This window comes from Falco naumanni, chromosome 8, assembly GCF_017639655.2.
Source record: "Falco naumanni isolate bFalNau1 chromosome 8, bFalNau1.pat, whole genome shotgun sequence".
Lineage (NCBI taxonomy): Eukaryota > Metazoa > Chordata > Aves > Falconiformes > Falconidae > Falco > Falco naumanni.
Genome location: NC_054061.1, coordinates 49,818,344 through 49,846,343, shown reverse-complemented (window position 1 = coordinate 49,846,343; position 28,000 = coordinate 49,818,344). Strand labels below are relative to the sequence as shown.

General features: G+C 38.3%; 1 protein-coding gene across 1 annotated transcript in view; it reads left to right on the top strand.

The window, feature by feature from the left end:
- The window catches only part of RAPH1 (Ras association (RalGDS/AF-6) and pleckstrin homology domains 1), a 97,947-nt gene that overhangs the window by 8,812 nt on the left and 61,135 nt on the right, over positions 1-28,000 (top strand).

Sequence of the window (28,000 nt, the reverse complement as noted above, 5' to 3'; positions counted from 1 at the left end):
GATTGAAAACAAAAAAAGCCCTTGGAATTAGTTATTACTAATACTTTGTAATGAGAAATTTTAGATTATCTTTTATGAACAAATGGAATATTCCTGGAATGACTAGTGTGCATTGTGGGGTTGAAAGTCCAGTGTAGAGCAAACAAAGTATTTTCAGACTGCGCACTTTCACCTTCAGTGGTTCACATTCTGGAATGCGAGGACTTGGGCATCCCTCTTTTGAAAAGAGGTGTCACTTAAGTTTTGTTCTCCTGAAGTACCAGGTAGTTAATATATTTACAGGTGTCATGTAGGAAGATAGCTTGGCTAGACTGTCATGCCCAAAAGTCTGGGGAAGGATTTTATGTGTCTTTTTTTTTTTTTTTTTTTTTCCCCTGGACCTTGATCCTTTAAAAGTATGTTAGGCTTATGTGGCCTTTAAATTTAAAATACTTGTACTGTAGGAAAAAAACTGTTAACTTGACACAAATTACTTTGATTTAATTTAATGTTGAGTTTGTCTGCTATGGTTGTCATGAGAAGAGTTTAAATGGAACTTCGTTGGCTTGCTTTCTGGCCTGAAGACTGATCCAAGTGTAGTACATAAGGCATGTTAATATAGTATCTATGACTTTTAAAATTATTCCTCGTATCTAATACCTTCTGATGATTGATGTTTTTCACTAATTTTTGTGAAGTGTGTACTTTCTTATATTGAAGATGACACAAATTGTTGTGTCCCCGTATAGTCTGATCATGGGTCAACTTCGTGGCTCTGTATACTGTTGAGTAAAAGGTGCATTAGCATTTGGGCAATGAGAAGCAAACCTGAAAACAGAAATACAATAGGTCTACAGCGTTTGCAAAACAGGAGAATGTGCTTTAGAGCAATCTCTTCCCAAGGCTTTATTTAGTTTCTTGATTTTGTAGAGCATAATAAACTCCCTACCTTTTGAGCTTGGGATCCACCTCTCCATATTTTTTTTGTCAGTCATGAAGGTATGTGGTCTGTCTTTTTGTTTAAATGTACCTCATCTGAAACTAGAATACCAGAACATTTTAGTTTTCTGTATTTATTCTCATTATTAACTTTCTGAGATAAGGTTAGTCTGGCATATTCTTTGATATAACTCTTGACAGGCTGTGAGCATTTGAGAACAACATTTCTGTGTATGTGAGTTGATGAAACATGATAAAATGCTACAAGATACTGATGTGTCTTGTATAGTATATTGTTCCAGGTAAAGCTGCCTAAATCTTAATTTTCAACTTTAGAGTGAGTTGAAAAGCAAAATAATGGGCCAGTTGTTCTCTTATGAACATGTTCAAAATTGCAGCTGACCTTACCTTGTCTGCATTCTTTTTTGCTGTGCAGTATAGATTTAAATATTTAGGTTTACAACTGTGCATGCTTTCACTATGTTATGATGTGCCATAAGAGTGGAGAAGTCATAGCCTACTGATAAATTCAGCAGCTGCTTCTTCATTCCTAAAATTGCTTTTGCTGGATTGCTTTCCTTAAAATGTTGGTATTTTTAGTATGATTTAGGCAGTATTATTGATAAGAATATGGAACTAACATATATTAAAAAATAGGGCTTTTCTTGGTTTTGCAGAATGATTAAATATATTGTTTTGTATCTGGATACTGTACATAAAGTATGCATCTTAAATCATCACCTTTTATCATGTCTATTTATTCCAAGACACTCAGACTAAAGTTATCAAACTTTCTGGAGTGTAGTGGCAGGCGTTGTTCAAAACCATAATATGTAGGGTATAAAGTTGTTTGTTATTTATTTTATAGAATTCGGAATTTATAGATGGCTAACCAGTTAAAATGTCATATTATAGCTTCACCTTTTGAAAATAAAATTTAAAATTTTGCCTGAAATGACTGGTTGTGGATAACTGAAGTGCTGTGATGGAGTACTCTATTAAACTAAAGAATGCTACTTTGTGGGGGAATTGAAGGTGCAGTAAAAGAAGCCCTGAGTTTCCTTAAGATTTCTTTCATTATTCCTGAAATTCTGTTTACATTTATAATGTGAGTATTAACATTTCACCAGGAGGTGCGGGAGTAGCAGCAGTCTGATCCTGTGTGCATCAAGAATCATCTACGTATTGTATGAAACTAGTTTGAACATATGATTTGAGGTTTATGTTTCAACACTAGTAAATAGTGATCATCTTGCTGTCATTAGGTGTGTATGCCCTAGTCTGGTATTTAATGGAATACAGATAGGTAATGATGTAATTTTCATATTTTATTGCTACTATGCTTAATATATTTTATCGATCGTGTTTAGAAAACCTGCTTATAACTTGCTCTGATCTCCTCCAAAGATGAGCAAGATAAGCACTGAAATGATATCCATGACACTGCATTCTGTAAAAAAATTGATTTGTGTCCTCGGTGTATTGCAGATCTTTCATAGTGTCTGGAGGAATAGGACTTTATTTAAAAAGAGGACATTAGGTCTGCCACAGAGGAAGCATTATATTATGGATTAAACGCTGTCCTTGTCATCTTTGAACCGCGCTTTCTGCTGTCTTGTTACATGCATGGTTTTTTTTCTCTTTATACAGTCTTGCAGCTCTCTAGTTGAGTTGCAGATGAGTAGTTTCAAAAGTTGTATGTGAGCTTTCTTGTCCTTTTTTGGGGTATTTGGTCTTGGAGTGTTTGCTTCTGAAATGCTGCTTGATTTGAAACTGGATAGGTAGAAAAATCCTTTTTTCTGTGCTGAATTCCTTCCTATACTTGGATTTAGTTTTGCATGCATGCTCTTAAGTTTTGTTGTCTGGAATTGTCCCACAGGATACTGTGTCCACTGAGAACTGGACAGAATATTATTCTTGGTGTGCCCTGTCCCAAAATGCACATGGAGGGAGGTTGGGTGGTATAATTCGTTATGTTTGTCCTGTGTTTTCTGCATATTCTCACCTGGGAAAAAATTCTTTAGGTGATGCACAAGAATTGGAAAAGGGGGCTGAGAACTTGCTTTTTGTGACTTAATTGCCTTTTAAAAAATATAAACTGTCAGGAATAATAAAGCTGGAAGGAGGTACTATTAGAATTGACCTTACTACTTAGACTTAGTGCAGAAGGCTGTGAATGTTTCCACAGATGTATTGCTCTTTTAATTGTTTTTTTTCTGAGAGAAGGTTGTGATGTCAGATTAAATGGTGAGACCAGGAATAAACAAGATTTTAGGATGTATACCATCTTTTTTTACAGGTGTTTCTTCATAAGTGATGTTGTGGGGCATGCTTTGGCTTGTGATGGAGCTGTTTCATCTCTGTATGGATAGAGATGGTGACGCAGAAATAGTGCTAACAGCCAGGTATTGATTCCTGGTAGTCATTCTCAGCGGTAGTGCCATGGGACCATAGCCAGTCAGTTCCCTTAATAAGTGTGAAGGTCCGCTGGCAGCTCTTGCAAAACAGCTGGACGCGATGTTACAGTATACTACTAGAATCTACTTGTTGAGTCATTCGCTGCTGATCGTTCTAGCTGCTGTCCAGTAAATAAGGAGTTTTGGCTAGCTTCTTGACTAAAATTTCCATGTGCACACTGGTGACCAGTCTTTTGAAGAGTGGTCATTACACTTACTTCGCACTGATTAGAGTTTTGTCAGGCTTTTGCTACACTGCTGTATGTTCAGGCAGTATCAGAATGTGAGGTTAAGGTTTTACAATACTATTGAACAGTAAAAGGAAAGCAAACCAACATGGCCCATACCTTCAACGTTCTCTTCTGTAAAACAGAATTCTTTGTATGACTTCCTTCAGTATGATGGGAACGTTGCCTAGGTAATTGCTTCCTTATTTATTCTATTTATATGTATCATCCTTCAAAGTGTGTTGCAGGATTTCTGTCAAATGCAAAAGAGCATTTTCAACACAATGCCAAACAGCTGTATGAGAACAGAAGCTGCTTCTTCACCAGCACAATTTAAAACCTGCCTTGTGTATAAGTAATTTAATCCAAAAGAGGACCCAGCCCAACTGTAAAACCTAACTGTGGTCTGTGTGGAAATGTTCTAAAGACTTCTTGAGACTAAAGTATCTGACGACTCTTAGTAATGGATTATGTTGGTAATGTTACCTGCCTCCTCTCTAGTGCTTTTTATGAGCAAGTGTGGAAAAGGTATACTAGTGTAAATAAAAGTAAAGTTTTTTACTTTCTGACCTCTCCAGTACAGTTGCAGCTAGAAGGTGATAGCAGTGAGCACTAGGAATCCATCCTTGGTCCTTGTGACCAGCGATGTTTAGCACTGCAACAGCAGCAATATGTGGAAATCTTTTCCAACTTTCTTCCACTGACTTTTGGGCTTGTTTCTCTTTTTGCTGCAGAGGGAGGACTTTTCTCATTTATTTTTCTTTACTTGAAAAGGGATGGGGAGTGTCATGGTTGGGTTTTTAGGTTTTCATGTTTTTTGGTTTGTTGTGAGGGGTTTTTTGTTCTTTAAGAAAAAGATTTTTGAGGTTTTTCTTTCCAGTCTTTGACTTGTAAAATTAAATTTTAAATGGCATACTGTCTTTTGTATGTGTGTAACATTGTCCCAAGTACACTATTCTAAGTCTAATATTTCTTGACTCTTCAACACTATGTTTCTTCTTTCTGCTATCACTTCATCTTGGAAAAAGACCTGATTTGTTTAGATAAATCAGGAGATGTATACAGGGAAACTTTGATTTTCTGACTTCGTGTATACAAATGGCTTGGATTGTCTGCTGTGCCCTGCAGACTGTTCAGTCTTAACCTTTTTCTTCTGGTGGGAAGGAAAGATCTTCTGGTTCTTTCCAGTACTTGATCATGAGAGGGAGGTGTCACTGTTTAACTCTGGCGGGTGACTAAGCCCCACGCAGCCGCTCACTCGCTGCCCCCACAGTGGGATGTGGGGGAGGACTGGAAGAGTAAAAGTGAGAAAGCTAGTGGGTGAGGATAAAGACAGTTTAATCGGTAAAGTAAAAGCTGCATATGCAGGCAAAACAAAACAAGGACTTCATTCACTACTTCCCATGGGCAGGCAGGTGTTCAGCCATTTCCCGGAAAGCAGGGCTCCATCACATGTAACAGTTACTTGGGAAGACAAATGCCATAATGCTGAATATCCCCCCCTTCCTCCTTCTTCCCCTGGCTTGTGTAATACTCAGCATGATGTCATATGGTATGGAATGTCTCTGGCTAGTTTGGGTCACCTGTCCTGACTGTATCCCCCCCTCCCAGTTTCTTGTGCCCCTTCAGCTCTCTGGCTGGCAGGGCCTCAGAAACTGAGAAGTCCTTGACTTAGTACAAACATCACCCAGCAACAACCAAAGCCATCAGTGTGTTACCAACATTGCTCTCACACCAAATCCAAAACTCAGCACTGCACCAGCTACTGAGAAGAAAATTACTTCTATTCCAGCTGAAACCAGGACAGGGGGTGATGGCTGGTTTTACCTATATAGGAGCTTTGCATCAAAAAATCTCCAGTACCATAATGAAGTGATTGGAATTAGTCACTTTGGCAGGTTTAAAGGCTTTTGCAGGACTTGAAAGTGGGAAAAGCCTAATTTATGACAATTTTATCATAAAACTCAGTAGAGTTTCATCTCATTCTTATGCAGCATAACCTATGAACTGAACTTGTGGATTATTTCTGTGTCTACGCATGACATTGTTCACTAGTTGTTTGGTTGTTTTTTTTAGTTATATCCTGAGGTTATTTTGGATGTGGCATCTGAAATATTTTACACAGTGGTGTCAACAAGCACAGGGAATTTTTCTAACTTTTCTTATGTACTTTATTAAATATTTGGGTTGTCCTTGACCAGATTTAAAGTCTGATTTTTGTCCTACCTCAACCTGTTTGCCAAATTGACATTACAACTTCTTGATATTCCAGTTTATACAAAAGTATATAGAGATTAAATGCACCAGAAATGCCCAGAGATTGTTAAGGCTAGATATGTAGCTGAGATGATGCTGGATGTTTTTATTTTTTTATGAGATGGTTTGTTATTGTTTGACCTGTCTAAAAACTGTTGCTTCAAATTATGTCAAATCCTTTCAGCCACTGAGTCATAAATGACATAATTCAATCTGTTATTCTTCTCCTAAGAGATCTGCGCTATGAAAATTCAGATGCCTTGTCTGTTTTAGTGGACTCTGTTATGTTTTCTATTTATCTTAAAGACCCAAAGTTAACTTCCTTCATTTATGCTTAGAACCAAACAACTCTGCCGTGTGAAAACCCATTTTCCTCATGAAACGTTTTCATCTGAAGTCTAATGTGGCATAAGCCCTGTTATATCACTGGAAGTATTCCTGAAAAACATTGATGAAAGTGTTCTTGATTGATGTGCTTAAAATCTTGTTCTGAAAATGTTTTAGTAGGTTAGACTACCCATTTTAAAATTAGATGTCACTCTTTGTTGGTTTTACTGAAATATCATAGCTGAAAGCTGGAGTTGTACCTTGCCCTAATTAATTCCATGTTTGTTTTGATGATCAGGAACCAGTTTCTTTACATTTTTAGGTCTACTTTGACAATTGAGTAGAAAGATTGGGAAGATTAATGTCAAGAGGACACCTTGACAAAAGAGCTGCTGTATTTCTAGCTACAGGCAGATGTTCTCTACCCATCTCTCTGCATGCTTTAGAGTTAGTCAAGTGAACTATGTGCTGTGACGAAAGTGAACAGGATGAGATGCCCTGACCTGTATGAATGCACTTTAATGCACTTCTTGTGAATGAAAAAGGGAAAGGGGGGGAAAAAAAAAAAAGCAGAGGTGGTGATTTAATAATAGTAAGAGCTGTAATACCTCATCTTTGAGATGGAATGACATTTCTAATTCTGCAGGGTAAAGATGAATGAAGTCCATCGCTTCTATAGATTTTAGGACCTCCAAAGAAGCAGCTCCATTTCATTGCAGTGTTCCCCTCCTGCTGATGGGAACAGATGTGTGGCACTATCAAATGCAACATGCCTTTACAGTCTGAGCCTGTTCCCTGGCAAAAGTTATCAATACATAACTATACATAAGGGATTTAGTTGTGTATTTCAGCAATTATAAGCTACCTTTACTGCAAGATGTACTGGGATGCAGGAAGAATGTGCAGGAAGTTCCCAGTGGAATGAAATTTGTAACTCTGCAAAACTGATTTCCCTTTTTGGCTTGTAAACCTGTTTTAATTTGTTACATGAAGGCCCTTTAAGGTATGTTAGGCTGTAGCTCCTATCGGCAAAACTTTATAAATCATTTGGAAAGGTAATAGGAAGAAGTTGCCAGCAAGACTTAGACCTGAATAGATGTTTAGAGGTCTGAAGGAAGATAGAAAACCAATAAAAGCCATGAAATAGGGTTTTTTATAAGCTTCATCGTAAATCTTTTCATGATGCTGCTTTTTCGATTTAATTCAGCTTGAGATAGAGAGCTAAGATTCAAGTGTAATAATCCTTTCCACAAAAAATGAACCTAAAAATATCTTCCAGCCAATTCACACCTCACTGTTTGCAATTTGAGGAAATGAAGCTGAAGGCTAATGGAATGTTCCACAGACCTCTGCATCTGCATAAACTTCTTCATAGCACGATAGACAGACATAACTTGGTAATTATTTTGCTTTCAAATACTGAGGTGCTAATGAATTAAGAGACTTACTGTAATGTAGCTTTTTAAATGGTTGCTGTCACCTACAGTTTAAATAGCTACTTTTGCTGCTTTGTGGTTCATTTTGGCTACAACAAATTAATGCACGTCAGTGATTTCTTGCCAGCCCTTGTCCTTAAGATGTGAATGCGGTCCAAGTAATTACCATTTCTAGTGTCAGAAATGACATTCCTTATACAGTGTGGTCAACTCAGTACAGCTGCTTTAGCAGTAAAAATAGTCATTGTGGTGCACACTCCACTTCTAGTGTTGTATTCTGTAGTTTATTCTTCTGACTCAATCCTTAGAGAGGTCTTTATACCAAAGAAGTTGTTTCTGGGGAAACAAAAATAATTGTTCTTTTGGGATGTTCAGAAAAAAACTTTACTCTGAGGCTTGCCAAATTGTTACACAGCTGTTAAAATGATATAATGGGGGTTTTGTTTGACTAAGGTTATAAATACAAACTTCCTTCCTCCTGCATTTATAATTAATCTAGATGTATGTAGAATTTGTGATAAATCTCTTCAAATTTTTGTTGAGGAAGACTACCTATGAAATGCTTACAAACTTCAACATGCAATTTATATTTGCTTATGAAATGGGTGACCTAATTTTCTGTGAACTAGATATAACCTCCTCCCCTCGTCCTGCCAAAAGAATGTATGTCTAGAACAAGAGTTTGTCCTTGTTATATATAGCAGGAAAATATTCCTCTGAGAGTTCTTGACCAGAATATCCTTAATCCTGGGAGGAGTTCACTATGGTTAAGTTGCAATAGAGCATACGTAGACTTCAAAAATGGGCTCAGAGTGGACGGCAGGTTCTGTTTTGTTTGTGTAGGTCAGGTATTCCTGCATTTGTTGTGAGCCATGTTCCCTGCTGCTTTCCAAATTATGCTGACGGAAATGACAGCACTGGCAGTCAGCCTTGTGGACACAGGCTTAAGTATTTTGGAAAGGAACTGAAACTGGCTGCAGTGATAGTGTAAACTGAGGTAGTATTTTGCCTTGGGAAGGGCATGGTTCTTTCAGCATGATGTAAATTTAATATGCATTACAGTATAAGCATGGTTTTAGCCCTGTTTTTTGAACCAATGCTTAGAAGTTGCATGTAATTGTTTTCAAACGAGGACATGAATCTTTCTTTTCTGTAGGAAAAAACAGAGGTAATGTGTGTTAATAAAACAATACATCTATGAAAGGTTCAGATTTTTTTAAACAATATTGTAGCATTGATATGTCTGTAAAAGTTTTTTTTTTGTTTAGTTTTTTTTTTTTCTTTTTTAAAACATATTTTTGTAGTACCACATTTCTAGCAGGGAAAGATGGTGGAATTAAAATATCTGACTAGTTGAGAAAAGTCGTCTGTAAGTTTTCCATTTTGAGTTCAGGAGAGAATGATCCTTGATGACTTCTGATATTAGGGTGTAATGGCGAAAAGAGGCAGGAATGTTTGTTTTTGACAAACTGTTGCTTACTTGAAGATTTCTGAAGTTTAAGGGTTTGATTCTCAGTTACATAACAAAATAGTAATAAACCCAGTATATGTGTTTTGTGATCACCTTTAGAGCCAGATATTGAGAAGACAAAGGCCCTGCTTTCAGTGGCAGCAAGCTGTTTGTGCAGAGTATTATGAGAAACTGTAGCTACTGCTGAGTGTGTAACTGGCTGGTACCCTTGTTTGAGTACTGAGCTCTGTACACCTGCTATCCCAAACATTTCCAAGATGTCATTTGAGTTGGTGAAGCCTTGAGAGTGTGCTAGTGAGATGCGTCTGTGCTGGACAAGGACAATGGGAAGTAGTCATTCTTCCTTCTCCAGGAAACGATTCAGGGTCCCTCTTCATCTTTCCATAAGAGAAAGATCATTTCAAACACTGAAAACCAAAAATTGTCTGTAGTTGAAATTAGGGGTTCATTTAGAGTTAAGGTATTCGGGGATCTACAACAGAGTATTCCTGTAAGTACTCTTTACACTAAGTAAAGGTCTAGCAGAAGATATTTTTAAAGTGTCATTCCAAAGGAATTTTGCAGTCTTGACTCTGGCAATGTGGGGAAAAGATTAGAAAATTCTTACTTTGCCTGTTACTCCAGACTTAGTTTGGCAGTTAATTACACAGAATTTTGTGAACCCTTAGTATTCCTTGCTTGGAATTATGAGTGTTTAGGGTGTTTTGTTTTGGTTTATTTTTTGGTTTTTTTTTTAGTAGGGTTTTTTGGTTTTTTGTTTTTTTGTTTTTTTTTTGTTTGTTTGTCTGTTTTTTAAAAACTATTAAATTATGTCCAAGTATTCTTATGAAAGAATTTGAGTTTAGGTATTTCTGAAAATATTATGTTGTTAACCATTCATGCTTGTATCTTTTTGGTTTTTGAAAAGAACCAACAAACTCCCAAAACACAGATGAGTTTTACTAGCGTGTAAAGCTTTATAATGCATGTACTGTAGTCTGGAGGGCTGTGAAGGAATGTAGGAGGAAGGCTGCTGTGTTGTGTGCCTGAAGCTCGTCACCGCATTTCTCTTTCTCACTGCTCACAGCAGATTGGAGGCAGTCAGCTGCGTGCTGGTGGTGCCAGCAGGTTGTGCGTACTCGTCTGAATGGAGCCATATACAAACTTTGAAACAAATGTGAACTTGTATGTCATGGCTTAATTTTTACATGAAGACTGCAGAATGTTTCTTACACTTCCAGGAGAGGCAACCTGTATCAACTAGGTAATGCACGCTTCGGACAATGAAAAATTGAAGTGACTTTTAAGCTCATGGTATTGGCAGTAAACTGCACAATTATAGCTGTACCTAAATGAGATATTAATAGAATCATAGGATATCACAGAATAGTCAGGGCTGGAAGGGACCTCTGGAGACCATCCAGTCCAACCCCCTGCTAAAGCAGGTTCACCTAGAGCAGGTTGCACAGAGTCGTCATCCCAGGTGGGTTTTGCATGTCTCCGGAGAAGGAGACCCCACAGCCTCCCTGGGCAGCCTGTCCCAGCGCTGTCACCCTCAGGGTAAAGAAGTGCTTCCCCGTATTCAGGAGGAACTTCTTGTGTTGCAGTTCGTCCCCTATGCCCCTTGTCTTGTCACTGAGCACCGCTGAAAAGAGCCCGGCCCCATCCCCCTGACACTCGCCCTTAAGATATTTGTGTACATTGGTAAGATCCCTCTCAGCCTTCTCTTCTCCAGGCTGAACAGGCCCGGCTCCCTCAGCCTTTCCTCACCAGGGAGATGCCCCACTCCCCCCACCATCTCTGTAGCCTCCGCCGGCCCCTCTGCAGCAGTTCCCTGTCTCTCCCAAACCGGGGAGCCCAGCACCGGGCACAGCGCTCCAGATGAGCCTCACCAGGGCAGAGCAGAGGGGGAGGATCAGCTCCCTCGCCCTGCTGGCCTCGCTCCTCCTCATGCCCCTCAGGGTGCCATCGGCCTTCTTGGCCCCAAGGGCACACTGCTGGATCACAGCAACTTGCTGTCCACCAGAACTCTTGGGTCCGTTGCTATAGAGCTGCCCTCCAGCAGATCAACCCCTAGCCTTTACTAGTGCATGGGGTTGTTCTTCCTTCGTAAGGTGCAGGACCTTAGGCTTGCCTTTGTTGAACTTCATTAGGTTCCTCTCTGCCCAACTCTCTAGCCTCTCCAAGTCTCACTGAATGGCATATCTCAAGTTGGAAGGAAGCCATAAGGATCAGAGTCCAGCTCCCTCTAAAGCTAAATCATATGACTTAAGAGCATGATCCAGATGCTCCTGGAGCTCTGACAAGCTTGGTGCTGTAACCACTTTACTGGGGAGCCGGTTTCAGTAACCCACCACTCTCTCAGTGAAGAACCTTTTCCTGAAGTCCAGTCTGAACTTCCTCTGTCCCAGGTTCATGCCGTTTCCTCATAAGGTTTCATGTAGCAAAGGAGAATTTACATCTAAGGAAAGACTGTCTCATTTGTTCCTGATATTTTGGGAAAACTGCTAGGTATACAGGCCTGTTAAAATGTAAACCCCTCCTTTTAAATTTTACTTTAGTGGAATTGGTATTGCAACAAGTATTCATTTGTACCCTTATGTCATCTGTTCTGTGATGCATTTTAAGGGAGCTGTGCCTTTGCTCCTGCACAAACGTTTCAATATTGTCAATACCTACGAACTACTCGAGTGAATAAGTAACCTACATTGGCAAGGGTTTTATTATTTTATAAATTACATTTTTAACTTTTTATATTTATACCCACATACATACTTACAAGCACAGATGTGCTTATATGTGTTGTCTTTGGGCTGGTTCTGAAGCCAATTCCACAGATATATGCTAAATCCTGAGCTTGTGAGATAAATTTTTAGGTTCCAGAAATGTCGACCAATGCTTGTAAACCGTAAATGAAAAAGTGCAACAGGGAAAATGCCATTTCTCTGTTCAGCGTCTAATTTGAGAGCTTTCTGTAATGAAAACACAGCATACCCATGCTGTATCTTGTGCCTTAGTGCTACGGAGGTAATGCTGCAGGCTTTCTGAATTCAGAATTATGAATGTATTTCTGGATGGTAATGCTCAGCTTTCCCTCCCATCCCCTCAATTGTTCCAACTTCTGTTTAAATACAGTCTTGTCTAGGGGTTAACTTGATATCTGAAAAGCACTAAAGCATTAAATGCTTGTAATGAAAAGTACAGCTTTAAATATGTTTGTAGCTGAAGTAATTTTACTGATTTGGTAAAACACCTGCTTTTAATGTAAAGATATGCAAATGCAGTAAAATTATAACTGTTTTTCAATGTTGTGCATATGTGCTTGTGTATGCCCTACAGCAGGTGGCATTTGACACTTTCTCTGTACTAATTGGTAAGGTAGCCTTTTCTATTTATTGTGAACTTAAGAATGTAAGCCATGTGTTTGTATTTTTTGTAGTACACTGTGAACTAAAAGCAGAGTTGCAAGTTACAGGTGAACATGCTGCTGTCAGAAAGGGGAGGTCCCAGTTTCTTTCTTTGTCCTTTCTCCCAGCTGTGTGGTATGAACACAAAAGAATGTGTAGGCTCTAGTATTTGTCCAGTCAAAGGGTAAGCTATTTCTGCTTGCTAACCCAGCAGAAAGATTTTTTTTTTTTTGGGTGTTTGGAGTGTTGAGTGAGTTTTCTGGTGGTTTAGGAGGTTGAGCTGGCTCAGTGATGTTCTGGAGCAAAGTGCTAGTGGATGGAGGGAGAGTCCTTCCTTTTCTTGAGAGCAGTGCGGTAGGTACCAGGCTGGCTCAAGCTTCAATGTATAAGTGATTGTTCTAAACAGTAGGAACAGGAGCTTAAAAAAAATAAAAAAGGCATCAGGAAAGCTTGTAGAAACGTTTTTCCAGTGTTTGTCCCTTTGGAAGGGACTGTAGAAAGTTGGCTCTGGAATAGAAAGAACTTTACAGTTTCTCTTTATTCATTAGTTTTGAAGTCATGCCCCTATCTAGAGAAATGGACAAGCTGAATTCACCTATGACTTTTTACTAAGCAGCATGTTCTATATAAACCCAGCGTGATGGAGGAGAGGCTCTGTGGCTGCCAGGAAGAATCGCAGTCAAAGGGCAGTTGCTATTAAAAGAAATAATCCTGCATTTTGCTGCTGAGGATTCTGTGGGAAGGTGCTGTGTGGTGAAGCCCATGAGCCATCCTGTAGAGTACCATTCTTAACTTCTCGAAAGCTGCAGGGAGTCTTGATGTGTTCACAGTTCAGTTGTCATAGGAGAGTATCTGTCCCCCAGACTCCTGAGTGCCATGGAATATCTCATTCCTGTCCCTATGAACTTGTGTTTCTTAGCATGGAAACGAGACTACTGTGCAGCATTTTTCAGTCAGTGTGACCCTTGCTAAGAAGTTTAAAAAGGCCCATTTACTTTTTGTATTAAACAAAAAAATAATTGCATGGAAAGCAAGTACCCATGTTACTTTCAGATGGCTTTAAAACTAGCCATAAATTGTATCAGTCTGATCTAAGAATTGTGACTTTTAAAAAGCTTTTTTTGTAGACTTTAAAATTATTTTAGTCAGCCTTTGGTGTTCTTTTTTTCTCATAATCTAAAGCTGTCTTACCTTGGTTTGTTGATTTACCACAGCATCAAACTTAGATGAGAAGCAAGAATAATTGAATACTGAGTGACAGAACTTCCAAGTGTGTTTATAATAAGCTCAATATAAATGTAATGTAGAACATAACGCACAGTGTATGTATGTCTGTGTGTATAATAGCTGCACTCAGCCAGCTGCTTACGATTATCATTTACTGAATTAAAAAAACCATGAGTTTAAAAGTTTTGGGGAGAATTAGCTGTGATCAAGAAACATTTTGAAAAAAACACTGAAAATTATGTTCATGAGTGGCAGTATGGAGTCTGTTGACTCACTGGATTGATTTCCCAGGCCCCCCCCCCCCCCCCCCCCCCCCCCAAGTTGCAGTAGTAAAGCACTCTATTGTAGGTAGTTTTTCATATGCAAGAAAAGTTCCATTCACAAAGCTACCAAGCGTGGTGGCAGCAGACTTTACAGTAGTTGTTTATGTGACTCAGGTGCTGAGCTGTTTAGACAAGGCCTCTGCAGCTTAGGATTTGAACAGTGTTTCATAGGAATGCTGGTCTAATCCCATGATTTTAAATCCTTCTGTTTAAAGTCCTTCTTTAACAAGACCCAGCTGTCAGCCTTGTCTTCCATGGTTGTTCTACTGTATAGAAATTTTGTGTTCACTTCCTTAGTGGCATGACTTACACTTTTTCCTTTTTGTTGATTTTCTTAATTCTTCAGGAATATGTGCTTTAAAACATTGATTCTGTGTTAATATTTATAGATTAATCTCTACAGTTAAATTCTACGTAAAGTCCTTTTGGTATGCATTGGTGGGTGCTTAACTGGCTTTTTAGACTGCTCTAGCCTTTGACAACAAAACTTTTTTGTTGAGGCTGCTTTCTTGCTTTAAGTGCATTTTTCCAGGGAATAGAGTCCAGAACTTATGTGTTTTTCATCCCTTTTCTCCCTCACTCTCCACTGCCAAGATTTATTTAGAAGCTTAAGTAATGCAGATTTTCAGTAAGAACATATATCTTTAGAGCACATCTTAAGTATAAAAAATTCATTTTAAAAATTGTTTAATGAGTTTCAGGAGGCTTATAAACTAGACGTTAAGGTCAGTGCTTGGTAGGCAATGCTTAGATTCCTGTTAGCAGTCTGTGATGGATTTCATAGCTCTGTACCTCAAATTGCTGGTACTGGTTTGAGTTATTATGTGGACTTCTTGGTTTAAGATAATCTCTTCCAGAGAAAGAATGTTGCATTCACAGTAGAAGTTGAATTCACAGCAGAAGCAAAATCCCAAGTGAAGATGATCTTAAAAAGTAAAAAATGCAGGGCGAAATACTGTCAATTTTCTCTTTCTTTTAGAAACTTTGGAGAGAGTTTTTCAGTGACATTCTGCTAAAATCACAAACAAGGTTTAAGCTGTATTTTCAACCATCAGTGATGAACATGCCTTTTTATATCTGCTCACGGACTCTCTCATCTTCAGCGCCTTGAGCCAGCTGGTGGAATTGTTACAGGTTTGGCGCCCTGCTTAACCAGGTGTGTCTCAGAAGTTGCTTTGTGGATTGAGATCACTTCTGGAATGGTGTTTCTCTTACTTTTTGAGGAGAAAAAGAGCAAGTAGGGGAAGAAGAGCTGTGCAATTGTAGGACTTCCTTCAAGGGTGTTTTGTTTTTTTTTTCTTGCCTGTTAAGGTTGTCAAAATACAACTTGGATTCTTCCTATATCAAGTAAAATGGTGAGTTGCAATTTATGCAGCAGGAAGTTGGCTTTCTGTCTTGCTATTGCATGTGAGGTTTATGGGGATCTGAAATTGTGTCTTATCACCTGCAAGACCTAAGGGAAGATGCTGATAAAGTATTCTTTCAAAGCAGTGGTTCTCCTTCAGTTGTGAGATTCATAAACATGTTTTTCCACCTACGTCCATATCATGCCAAACTTGTCTGTACTTTCTCCTTTTCATGCCACATAGTTGCTCCCAAATCTCATTGTGTGGCAAAGGCCCCTTCATCCCACGTGCCTCACTTCAGTAGCTAGTGAGCAGTGTTGGTTTACTGTCAAATGATCCCTTCCCCATTCCTGTCATAAAAACTGTTCCATTCCTGCTAACTTCCAGTCTTTTTTTCCAGTCTCGACTGCCAGGACTTATCTCTGTCCAGTGCCCCACATCGCTCTTTCTCCTAGACTCACAAGGCTTCTCCTCTATGCAATCCTTCCAGGCCTCCCACAAGGCACAGCTTTTCCATGGAAAAAACTCTCCTTACATAGTCCTTCTTTCTTTTCTGGTAACATCATGATGCAGTGCTGTATGTCTAGGTTTTTTTCCTCCATCACAGTGGTTCCTCATCTGCCTGACACCTCAATAGACACACATTCTTCTGTGTAGAGGTTGGTGATGACAAAGAGTCATGGAGGTAGAGAGGGGTTTCATGTCCCTGCTTGCAGTTTGCAATGAAGTTGGAGGATGAAAGATGACTGCTGATTTAAATACTTAAATCTGGTCTCACTAGTGGCTTAAAATGTAAAATTAATTGAGCCAGGGTAGTCTGTTGTTTAGATAAAGTTTATTTTTTGTTTAAGCCAGTGGTGGTGTTCTGCTCGGCTTGTTAGGAGTGGGTTTAAAGTAAATCAGGTGTCTTCTAAATTGAATATGGTTTTTCCCTCTTTGATAATTTTCCAGCCAAAAGATTATTTCCCCACTCATCCTCTAAACACTTTTTTTCAAGTGGTGTTTCTTAAGGTTATGCAGTTTTGTAATGGCTAACTATAAACAACAAAATGTGTTGACTCATAATACTTCAGGTGTAGCAAACACTCATTTGTCAGTTTTCTGAAAAATACACAATTGTATTTATTTTTTTCTTCCTGGAGATGGTAGTTCCAGCTATAGTGAAATGCAGCTCTTCACGATGTAATCTTAATTCTTACCAGAAATCCTAAATCAACTTTGTTGCAGCTGAGGTTGGTGTAAAGAATATATCCCCTGATACAAAAGTTTATATAAAGCAGCCTGTGAAGAATTTCAGGTTTTTTAGAAGTTTATTTATCACAGCTAAAGCACTGCTCTTCCATTTTTTTGAACCATGGTTCATAGGCTGTCACTAGGTCCTTGTTGAAAGGGATTTGGCAGCTGCTTCTAAGTCTAGATAGCACCCACATCATAAGATTGCCAGTGTCTGGTGTGGTATCTTCAGAGAACATTGGCGTAATGATTATTTTCACCCTTTGAGAGGGTCCCTTGAAGCAAAAACTAGTTTTTAGCTGTACTAAAGCGTCGAGTAGCTCAGGGTCTTATAAGGAAATATTCTCACCTGCATTGTAATTTGACCTATGACCTAAATTTTCTTACACCTCCCTCCTGCTTGGTTTTATCCTTCGTGTTTACAGGCTTTTATAAGCACTGTTAAGATGTCCAGATTTTACAGGTAGTTGGCAGCTACTTGCTTTATTTTGCTTTCTTATAGTTGAAAGACAGCCTAATATAGGTGTAAAAGTGAATATAATTGAGTTGTTATTCCTGGTGCAAAAAGACCCTGTTACAGGCACAGCAGGCTGGTCTATAAAGGGATGTGAATTTTACAGTGACTGGTTGGCAAGTGCTTCTTCCCTTCCCAAGTGCAAGGTGAGCCTAAAAGTGCTGCTGTTAGCTGGTGATTGTTATTACTGGGCCACAGCTACAAGAATATTTGGGTATTTCCTGAGATCTATGTATAAGGCCAAAAATTATAACAAAATTCATGCTATTCTTAGTTTGCTGATGAGGTAGAGAGGCTACGTAATCTTTTCTGGAGTGGATGAAGTTGCAAGAGGCAAGTAAGCTCATAAAAATTATACGTTGTGACTTCTAGTGCTTTTATGGATTTGAAGAGAAGATCCACAGGGCAGTGTGGTAGGTTGGGTACCTGTGGAGCCAGGGAGTGGCCAGCATGGCATGAATGTATAGCACCTGTGCACAGGCTAGTCTCACCTGCTTCTGTTGCATTATTAAATTAGGGCTTAGTTTAGTGTTGGTAGTAAAGTGGTTTCCTTAATGCAGCAGACAAGTGTTTTTCAGTGCCCGTTAAGTTTTAACTATGAAGGTATACAAAGCCGTTCTTTCGTGCTGTGTCTCTTCTCATGTATCGTTTGAATCATCCCTTCCTACAGAGTCCACATCCCTTCATGCAGTTTCATGCATTTTGATTCAGTCACCTGCCGATCCTGAATTAAGCTTCCTATTTGCTAGGTTTCCTTACCAATCGTGCGGACATAAAATACCTCTTTTTGCATTGCCTGCAAATAGAATAGTCAATGCAACCTGCATTTTGAACAGCAAGGAAAGGAATGGAGCTGCTTATGTCTGAGAGGGAGGAAAGTAGCTCTGCATCACAAAAAGGTGTTTCGCATGTCTTAGTTGAATCCTTCTTTTGAAGGCTGTTATGTGGCCCTCGTACATAATAAGACAGCCTTGATTTTGTTTTGGTATTGCTTGGGGGTTTTTTTGTATTGTTTTTTCTTCTATTATAATTCAGTCAACATTAACAGCTATAGAGAAAAGAGAGCCAAATGAGACCTTGCAGATTTGTGTGCCATTTTATTTGAAAAATGTGTTAGACATTTTGGATCATCATTTGGACTGTTGCTAGTAGTATGTCTGAAAATGTCTTCACTGCAAAACAGAATCTGTTTACTGGTTATGTAAAATACCATGCATGTTTCTGTGCATTTTTAGTTAGGTTTTATGTTCTGTTTTTACATGCAGAATGTTGCTGAAGATACATTTATGGATGTACGCAGTTTTCCTTGTTCTGTCTTCCCAAACCGTGAGCAGTTTGCTTTGTGTTCCTTGCCTTGACCCTTATCTGTAAAATGAAAATCTTCCTTCTTTCATTCTTCCAACATGGCTGGTGTAATTTTGATGATAAATGCACACAAAGATGTTAAAGGTTTGCATTTTTACTTGAATCATTAAGCCCTTGGGAAGTTTCAGTAGAAGTTCAGACATCCAAGTTCTTAATTTCCTTTTCTAAAAGTTTTGTATAAGCTTTAGTGGAGCATCAGGTTGGCTGATAGGGATGCGTGAGTCTACCCTGCATTAGACGCTGTACACTTCTGGATCTCTTGTCCACTTCCTTTGTGTACTCTGGGGACAGCAGGATTGTGTACATTGCCCTTAGTGATCTCATCTCATTTGCAGCTCTGTAGTGTATTAGGATAATTACTGTAATGGAGTCTAATATTATGCTTCAGGACTTAAGTGAGTTGCCTGCTCTGATCGGGAATGTTTGTCTTCCCCTGTGCTGCTGTGCTGCTGCTCATCATCGTTTTCCCTCCACCCCCCACCTTCACAATTAATTAAATATTTGGGGGTGTTATGTTTGCCTGAAATGTGTGGCCATAATTAGAATTGGGAAAGCGAAGCAAGGAGCCCAGTGATCTGAGGTAGGGAATCCTCATTCTGAGACGCTTGCACGGTCTGTTTGCTGTGTACTCAAACGAGTGGCTAGAGTTGGCTGAAATCTGTTCCACCTCAACTCCTCAGATCAAATTAGCAAGAAATTCTTTTTCCTAATTTGTATGGACCAAGAATCACCTCTTAGAGACATCTGAAGTTTATTTTGCTTAGTAATTTTTCACTTACTGTAGAGGCTTCTTCAACCTGGGGGAAATTTAATGGCCTGCAACATAGAGGAAGTATAATCTCAAGTATTTGTAGGAAGGATTCTTCTGAAAGAAAAATTCAGGGCTGAAATAGCAGAACTCATTGTGAGTCACTTGTGGTTCTTCAGTGGGTAAGGAAGAGATGTTTTTTAATGATCATTTACTCGAGCAAAATTTGCCGTTTATCTAAAAACTTGTGAGATTGACTTGATTGTATATTTATGTACTCTTCAAATATTGTCATAAGCACGTTCAAAGTATATGTTGTCCGGAGTCAAGCATAACTAACCTTAAAGCTTTGAATTTTTACTTTCTCAAATTGTTTAATAAAGCTTAAGTTATCCAAACAGAAGATTTCGTAGTTGTCTAGCTGTCTTTTGTCAAGGTTGCAGCTGCTCTAAGATATTTTTGTTTCACTTATAATACAAAATGCATCCTCTGTCTACTTCTTACTAATATTTTAAAAAGATCGGTTAGGTAAAAAAACCCCCACTATTTACGAAAATACACTTCTTGAAGTTACTGCAAACTTAGTTCTGCCTCTCTTTCTGCATCAGCTTGTTAACGTTTGTTATTCTTTTTTTGGACACCATTCCAAAGTTAAAACTGAATGGGAAGAGATGCTACAATAGTGTTTGTGTTATAACTGCATAATGAAGATTCTGCAAAATCGGAGCTAATGTGTTTTTAAGTACATCTCTGCCTACTGAAGGCAGACTATACTTTAATATAGATCTAAAACATTTTCCTAGCTTTCATAATGTCAGTCTGTTTTCACACTGAGAAATCTCTTGCCTTAGCTGGCAAGACTAATACATTGGCTCCTGCAACTAATGAGTGTCATTGTTTTAGCAAACATCTATATTTTATCCTGTGCTTGCTAAATATTTTAACTAAGGCAAATTTGGTTTTTACGATCTCTGGCTAAGCAGTTTTTTAGAGCTGTCTTCAGGTTGTCTTCATAAAGAATCCACTGTGAGACATGATGTAATCTAGGATGCTCTTTTTATGGAATTAATTTAATGTCCACTTGGGTACTCTGGCTGGAATTTTGGTTCAGGAAATAGGACACAATGATTGATAAAGCCCCTTCTTCTCAAGGCAACATCTGTTTGGCTAGATGTGAGACAGGCACGGAAATATATTGGAGGGAATAAAGGTTTTACTGTGTGCCTTCTCAACAGCACGAATTTCAGATGCAATTAGATAGATTCTTCAGTAGATGTTTCAGTGATTTTGGTGTGTCCCCTCCCTTAGAGGAAGAAAGATCTTTGAAGTGTGTTTCGATATACAAGGAGTTACCCTGTGGGGACTAATTTAAAAATTCAGGTTGCAGTTATGGAAGGCTAAAGTCAATATAAATTTTAATAATAACACAAAGACAGCCTAAGTGATAATGAGAAACCAACCTCGTGGAATATAGGGTAGACTTCTACTTGACCAGCTTTGCACTTTACCTCTCTCTTCAAGCTTTCAAACAAGGAAGAGGTGGGTGGGTAGGTATTCTGTGGGTGGTTTTACTGTGGCACATCAGAAACATTTCCCATTGTTTGTTAGAAATCAAGATGATGAAGTAAACATTCTGGTATCTTCAGTTTGTTTATTTCAGGAAGTTGTGGGTGCTTGTGTCAACTAAACTTAGAGAGGGAGTGTACAAGTTTCGATTAAATACAAAGGGAGTCGGTAGCTGCAGTGGATGTGAATATGTAGAATTACGTTTTTCTATTTCTTTATGCTGCTAGCCAAAAAGAGCTTTATTCTTTCATATTTGTATGGTCTGTGAAGAGTACTGTGTTGTCATATCCCTGCTTAACACATGGTCTGCTTCATTCTAAAGATTTGGTTCTGAATCTATGGAAGACCAGGGAGCAGCTGTGGTATGTTTGACTTTCCTGGTTAGAATCTTTGGGCGTAGTTCTTGAACAGCCTGTTATAATCCCAAAGGCATAACAGTGCTCTCATGAACAGCACTGAGTTTTAGAAAACCTGCATTTACTGTGTACGGCACTGATGTAATCTGGGGATTCCACAAACAGTGAGACAGTTTGCTTTGATGTTATCATCTGATACCCGATTAAGAGGTTTTTCCTTCTTCCAGTTGCTTTTTCAGAGAATTGTTTTATTAGCAGTTGCTAACATTTATGTAAGTTATGTGTTCACTTGTGTCACTATAAATGTTTACATTACAAACTTACAGATAATGTAAAGAAAAATATTTTAAAGAACTTAGTGAGAAGGCGGTTGTTTGGGCTTAAAAGACAAACAGCTAGAGGCAAAGGGAAGGTCTTGTGCAGGCATGTACTTAATTTTAGGAGTAGCATTAGAACTCATGCTGTGTATGTTTGAATTAACTGTTACTTTCAGCAGCTTTTAATTGATCTTTTACTGAAACTATAACCTGTTTGCAATTCCAAACATACGTTTTCAGACACAAAGATTGCTGCTTTGTGGTTTCAAAGATACATTCTTGCATGTTGCACAGATCAGTATGTAAGGGAGAGAATGTTGTGGTCTGTCCAGTTTTGTGCCTCCCAGCTAAACCAGAGAATAAGGCCTTACAGTGAGGATGCCTGGTTTTCATATTTGCTGGATTTCTGCAGGCCAGGCCAGCTGCCTGATATAAAGTAAAAGACTTGAAATATGCTCAAACTGCACATTGCTTTTAAAACTTTTTTTAATGTTTCTAGAATTATTTTCTTCAAAACAATATGAGTTGTTTTGAATAAGTTTTGTATGTTTTGTGTTCTGCTCTTGACTTTCTATCTTTGAAGATTAGGATTTACTGCAAAAGTCCAGTGTGCCCTGATTTAATTTTGAAGAGCAGCTTAAAGAACCCAATGTGCGTAAATGTATGTTTATTCCGTTTTGCCATCCCTGTTTCTAAATTGTGACTCATTAGTTTTTTTGAGAAATCAGTAAGGAATTAAAGTCAATTTTCCAAAGTAATTCTGAGCCCCTTTCTTCCGTGGTAGTTGGAACACAGTTGAGTTTGACAGGACAGATCAATTGAATTGTGGCAGATAACGTGTTGATATAAAGAAAGCATGCTTAATGAGTTGGGAAGGGAGAAAAAGAAGGGCAAGAAACAGGTAGTAGCCTTGAATCAAAGGTTGTCACATTCCTTAATAATCTAGTGACCCAGTACTGAAATACATTAACAACTATGAATGCTTAATACACCTTAATTTTATCTTCCATCTATTCATGTGTCATTAGAGGCAACTATTTCTTTCTTGGATCTTACATTGAGGTAGGTAGATACTGCTGTCTAGGACCCCAAGAGGTCACCCACAGTACTTCTGAGTATATGAATTTGTTCATGTGTGCAAGGCATAGATTCAGTATTTTTCCATTTTAAGCCCTATTGCATAAATAGGCTTACCTGTTTAACTGCTACAAAAGAGTGCACAGACCTTATTTGATTTTTAAAATGTGGAAACAGATGCTATCTTTGTATAACACATAAATGCAGGCTTTTAACTACTAAAGTTATTGCCTAAGTAATTTCAGAAGCATATGAGCTTATTGGTTATAAAAGATGTCTTTACTGAAGTGGCTGAAGCTTTATCTTTTATCAGACATTCAGTATGTTTTCTCTGTGTTGTGTGACTACAAGCCTGGAAAACTATTGCCCAAAGAATGATTTTAAAAAAGAAAAACAAAACTCAAAGTTGGCTCAAAATAATGTTTTTGAAGGAGGTTTTCACTTGACATAAGATTTTTATTTGGTACATTTTGAAAATTATTTTTTTGGCTGACAGATTTGTACCTCAGGTTTTGAATTTGAGAGGCGTTGAAATGGCTCTTGTACTGTAGGAGTCTTGTGATGTATTCAGCTAGTACCTATGCTATTTGAAACTAAAAGAAAACAAATGCTCTTTTGTTCAGGTTTTCATCTAGATTACTCTTAATGTAAACTGGGTTATAGGACATTAGGTAATGCACAAAGAACTTCCCATAACTTTCTAATTCCTTTGCAAATATTTTTTTCAGGAGTAGTTAATTTCAGAATATGTTGTGTTTATTAAGAAGAAACATAGAAATACTAAAGCAAATTATCTGCACTGTATCATTGGCTTAGTGTGATGCAGTATTAATTTCAAAGGAGAAATGTTAGTGTCAGTTATAGCATAAGACTTTATTATTTTTTACTGAAAAACATGCTGGATTTAATTGGTCCCTGTCATGTGGACAGAGTATTAATGTGAAACAAGTAGTTTATGTGCTCAAACTACCTTTCATTATTTACCAGAACTTCAAGAAAATGTGTAGAAACATGGTTGTGAGCTTTGGCTGTCATTTGTGAAAGCATTTAATTTTTTTTTTCAGTTTAAGTAACCTTATTTCTTTAAGCAGTCAGGTGGATGAGTATTAGAGGTGAAAACCTGCTACAATCTTACTCTTGTATTTGTGTGTGCACACTATGCTTGTATGTTCATACAGTACGCTACTGTAGTGTTCTGTCATACACAACTTCTTAAACAGAAATGAACACTGGCATGATGACACACGGATGATCACAAATGGAAGAACTCCATTTCCAAACCAGCTTCAAACAAAGTATGTTTTCTAAACCAGAGTATGCCATATAGTTCCTTTTGGGTCTTGAAGCTAGATTTTAAAATGCAGAAATCTAAATCCAAATACTTGTTCAGATGGTGTTTTGAACTTTTGTGTATTGTGTGCTGCACCCCTAAAACAGATTTGTAACGAATTCCATAGTTGTTTTTAGGAAGAAAGTCCTGAGTTCAGTAACAAGTATGAGCTTGACCAAGCTTGTAGTCAAATAATAAGAAAGACTGGGGGTGAAAACATAAGTTGCCTGAAAGAAAGATGGTTTGTTTTCATTTTGGGGTTTTATGCTGTCAGTTCCCTTTGAACATACTTGAGCATCTCTAGTTCAAAATGCTTACTACAGTGCTTCTGAAATTAAACTGAATAAACACATTCTTGTTGCTGACCCTTTAAGCATATTGGTGTTTCCGTTTGGACTCAGAATTCTGTTTTTCTTTCTCTGATAATATTTCCATCATTAAGGGTGGTATAGACAAATCTTGCAATGGTTCTTTTACACCTACTTTTTTTTCAGTGCAGAGTGTTTTCATTATAAGGAAATGCTGTTACTATAATAAAATTTCCTTTTGTCTTGAACTAGATTGATTTAAGGTAGGAGCTACTGTCTCAAAGTGCAAGTCTGCAGAACAGGATCTTGGTGAAAGACACTTTAAGTACGCTTTTGTTTGTAACTTACCTCTGTCCTAGACCTTTTGCTTTCTGATGACAGCAGTTTGTTACATTCTGTGATGGTGTCTTTTCTTGAAAATGTTAAAATGGTACATTTGAAGCATTGTTTTTGAGCTTTTCATCTTCCCTCATGTGTTTTGATATCACATCATTTCATGCTTGTCCTGGCATACTAAGAGCTACAATGGCTTGCATAAGAATCAGCTTGAAAGAGTAAATGTTTCTCTTTTTTTCTACATTTCTGGTAAGGTTTTTTCCTTACAACGTAATTAAAGTAGTAGGTTATGATTAAATGTTGCAACTGGTGACTCTGTATTTTTTCACACATTAATATTAGAATATTGTGCTTCATGCATTTAAATGTGAACAAATCTAATGAACTGCTTTGAGAACTAGACAATTGACTTACAGTGATTACAGGTCTGCCTGTTTAAACAACATTTCAAACAGCTAAAGTCAACTGATGCAGTCCATAGTGGATGATGGAATAGTACAGAGACCACACTTCAGGGCAGGAAGCCTTATCTGCATATGGAAGACTATACCATGTTGGTACCCTGTTTTATCCAGGCATCCCAGAATGCTGCTGCTCCTTTTCATTAAGTTCTATTGTGACATGCACTTGAACAGAATGGAAGGTGAAGTTTTGAAAAATGACTTGAATCCTAAAATCATTTGGCACTTCACCTGGTATGAGCTAAGCAGAAGCAACGGCTACTTAAACTCTGCTACCCTGCAAATGCTTTAGGAATGTAAGTGACCTTGTGGTGTCACACTAGAACAGTTATTCCTTTCCCATTGCTTAGATATAATTTAGTTCTAGGTGAGTCCTTTAAAAACCCAAACAAATCCCCCAAAAAACACAATAAAACACCCCCACACACCCCCAACTTAGGCCATTTTTCTTTCTTGTTACAAATAAAAATGTTGTAGCCATAGAAAGGTGTAATAACTTCTATACTTTGCTAAAGTATGATGTGTATTTGCTGTCATCAACAACAGTGAGAATTAAATTTTCCTTTTTACAGTCATTTTCTGTTTTTTTAATTGGAATGTGCACTCTTTTTTGAGTTACGTCAAAAAGCGCAGATACTGTTAACTGAGCATTTTATCTCTGCCTTAATTTATTGAATTAATCCTTTAATTAATGTCCTTTGGGATATCTCTTTCCACTGGAGCTTGTGCTAAGAGAGATCCCTGTTACAGAACTAGCAAGTTAATATTAGCTGTTTCTTAAGTGAGACACTACCCTCTGTGTGCCTTTTGCACGCAAATGTTGACAGGCTCATAGGAAATGCAGCTGACATTAGGAAGCTTGGGTGGGGACTACAAGGAGTTGGCACATACTGCAAGGTTTAGTGCCAGACTTGCTGACACAACAGTACTTTACTTGTAAAAGTTTTCTTTAGGCTGCTAATTCTGTCCTCAGAGCAACTGGAACTAAAGCAGTCTCTCTGATGCCAAGTTAAAATAGCTAAAGCAACAGTTTATGGGGAATCAAGAATTCTGGTTTCTTTCCACGGCTTAGATCCTCAGAAATATTAGTAAAAAGAACAAGCTTCTCTATTAATGAAAGGAGTTATGAACAGTGCCATAGAATGCACTGCAGAACAAGTTCCATCTAACTGTAAATGGCAAAAACAGTTCAAAGAGGGGAAGGCTAGCTGTGTAAAGTATCTGTAAATACTGAGCTCTGTCTGTTTTATATCACAGTTTCCATTTATTTGATTTGCCACTTCATAGTCGTGTTTCCTAAGGCACACTTTTAATAGCTTCCCTTAGCCTTCAAATAAAAATCCTTTACTTCAAGTGTATCTAGACATTGAGAAATGCTGTGTTGTCAAATGTGAACAGCTGCAGCAGTTTGACCATGTTACCTTAGGTATAAATGTGTTTTGTCTTGAATTTACAATATTTCTGGTCCATGTAAAATCCTAAGGAGTAGTAAAGCAAAGCTTTTGAAGGGTCGTGGGAGTGGAACAGCTTCTGTTTTGCGGGAGTTCAGGCAGGGTATGAGCTGCTGCTACCCTGCTGTCTCCGTTTCTGTATGAGGGCTTTCAGGTGACGTCATGGAGAGAAATTTTGCAGGGGGAGGCATGCCTGACTTACAGAACATAAAAACTGGTGTAGTCTTGTTGGAAGGATGCAGCTCTATTACATAAGCATATTGGCATTTTTTGGATTTCGGCATCACTCTTACTTTTTAGGAAGAGCTTCCTTCCCTTCCCTGGAGTGCTGGAAGTACTCAACAGGAGTCAAAACAAGTGTTGGAAGAAATGAGATTCAAGTGATGAATGGAATTTGTTCAGTGTTTGCTCAGTGCAGTATGCCATGCCAGGTTAGCCTTAGTATTGTTGCCCATTCTAAGGTAAGCAGCTGCATTGTGCTCTCCCACAAAAGTAAAATCTCAGTAGGAAGCTGAAGCAGCTTTGCCTAGAGCAACTGGATGGCACTATCTTGCAGCCATGGGAGGCACTGGTTTCTGCTGACCTCAGAATTGTAGATCGCCTCTGAATTCTCCTGTTCCCTGTTTATTTTGTCGAGGTAAAGTGAAATGTAATCCATATATAAATAGAAGGAAAGGCTATTTTTAAATCATGGAGGGTTTTTGTATGAACTGTTGTCATATAAAGTCAAAAACGGATTGATCAGTTTTTCTCTGAGGTCACCTTTTATAATCTTTTGTAATATCCCTCATCAGTTCAACTCTGAAACACTGTGATGGCTTTCAGACCAAGATTTGTCTTTTCCTGAAGACTAGCATTTAAGAAGTTTGCTTTTAAATCTATGAAATGTAAAATGGTGCTTTCTGAAAGCTATATAGCAGATTACTATGTAGCCTGTGACTTGACCAAGCCAAGCTCTACAGCAGACTGAATTTTTTTATGTAGTTCTTGGTCACTATCTGCTCTCATATTTCTCTGGATGTTCTATAGGCCATTTCTGGGATTTATCTTCTGTAGTGCCTGATCGCTCCCAAATTGTTGCCTGTGTTGTTTCCGCCCCGAGTATGTAAATTTTCATTCTGAACCAGATCCTGAGTTTAACAGTGTGGATGTACCCAGGAAGGCATGTGTGTCTTAGCTCCATGTAAGGGGTTTAGAGGACATGTTTGGGGAAGGGAGTAGAGGCTTGTTTAACGAAAGATGGATTTCCTTTGAGGTGATAACAGATAACCTTTGGAGACCTTAAGTCTTTATCTTGGTCACTCAAATTTGTTGAATGAAGGAGGGTCTGATAGCTGTAATGGTGACTCTCTGCTTCCAGGGAGGAGATTCTTTGTTGGGTAAAAATTGTGCAGTACCACTGAGGTGATCTGTACAGCGTCCAAGATTTAAACTGCCTCATGGGATGTATTGCTGGAATTCTCTGTGGCCTGTTTAAGCATTTCTGTTTACAGATGTGTAGAGTCAGCTATTTGCAGTGCAGTGAGACTGCACTTCCTGTGGGTTGAATGGTGTTGCTTAACTGT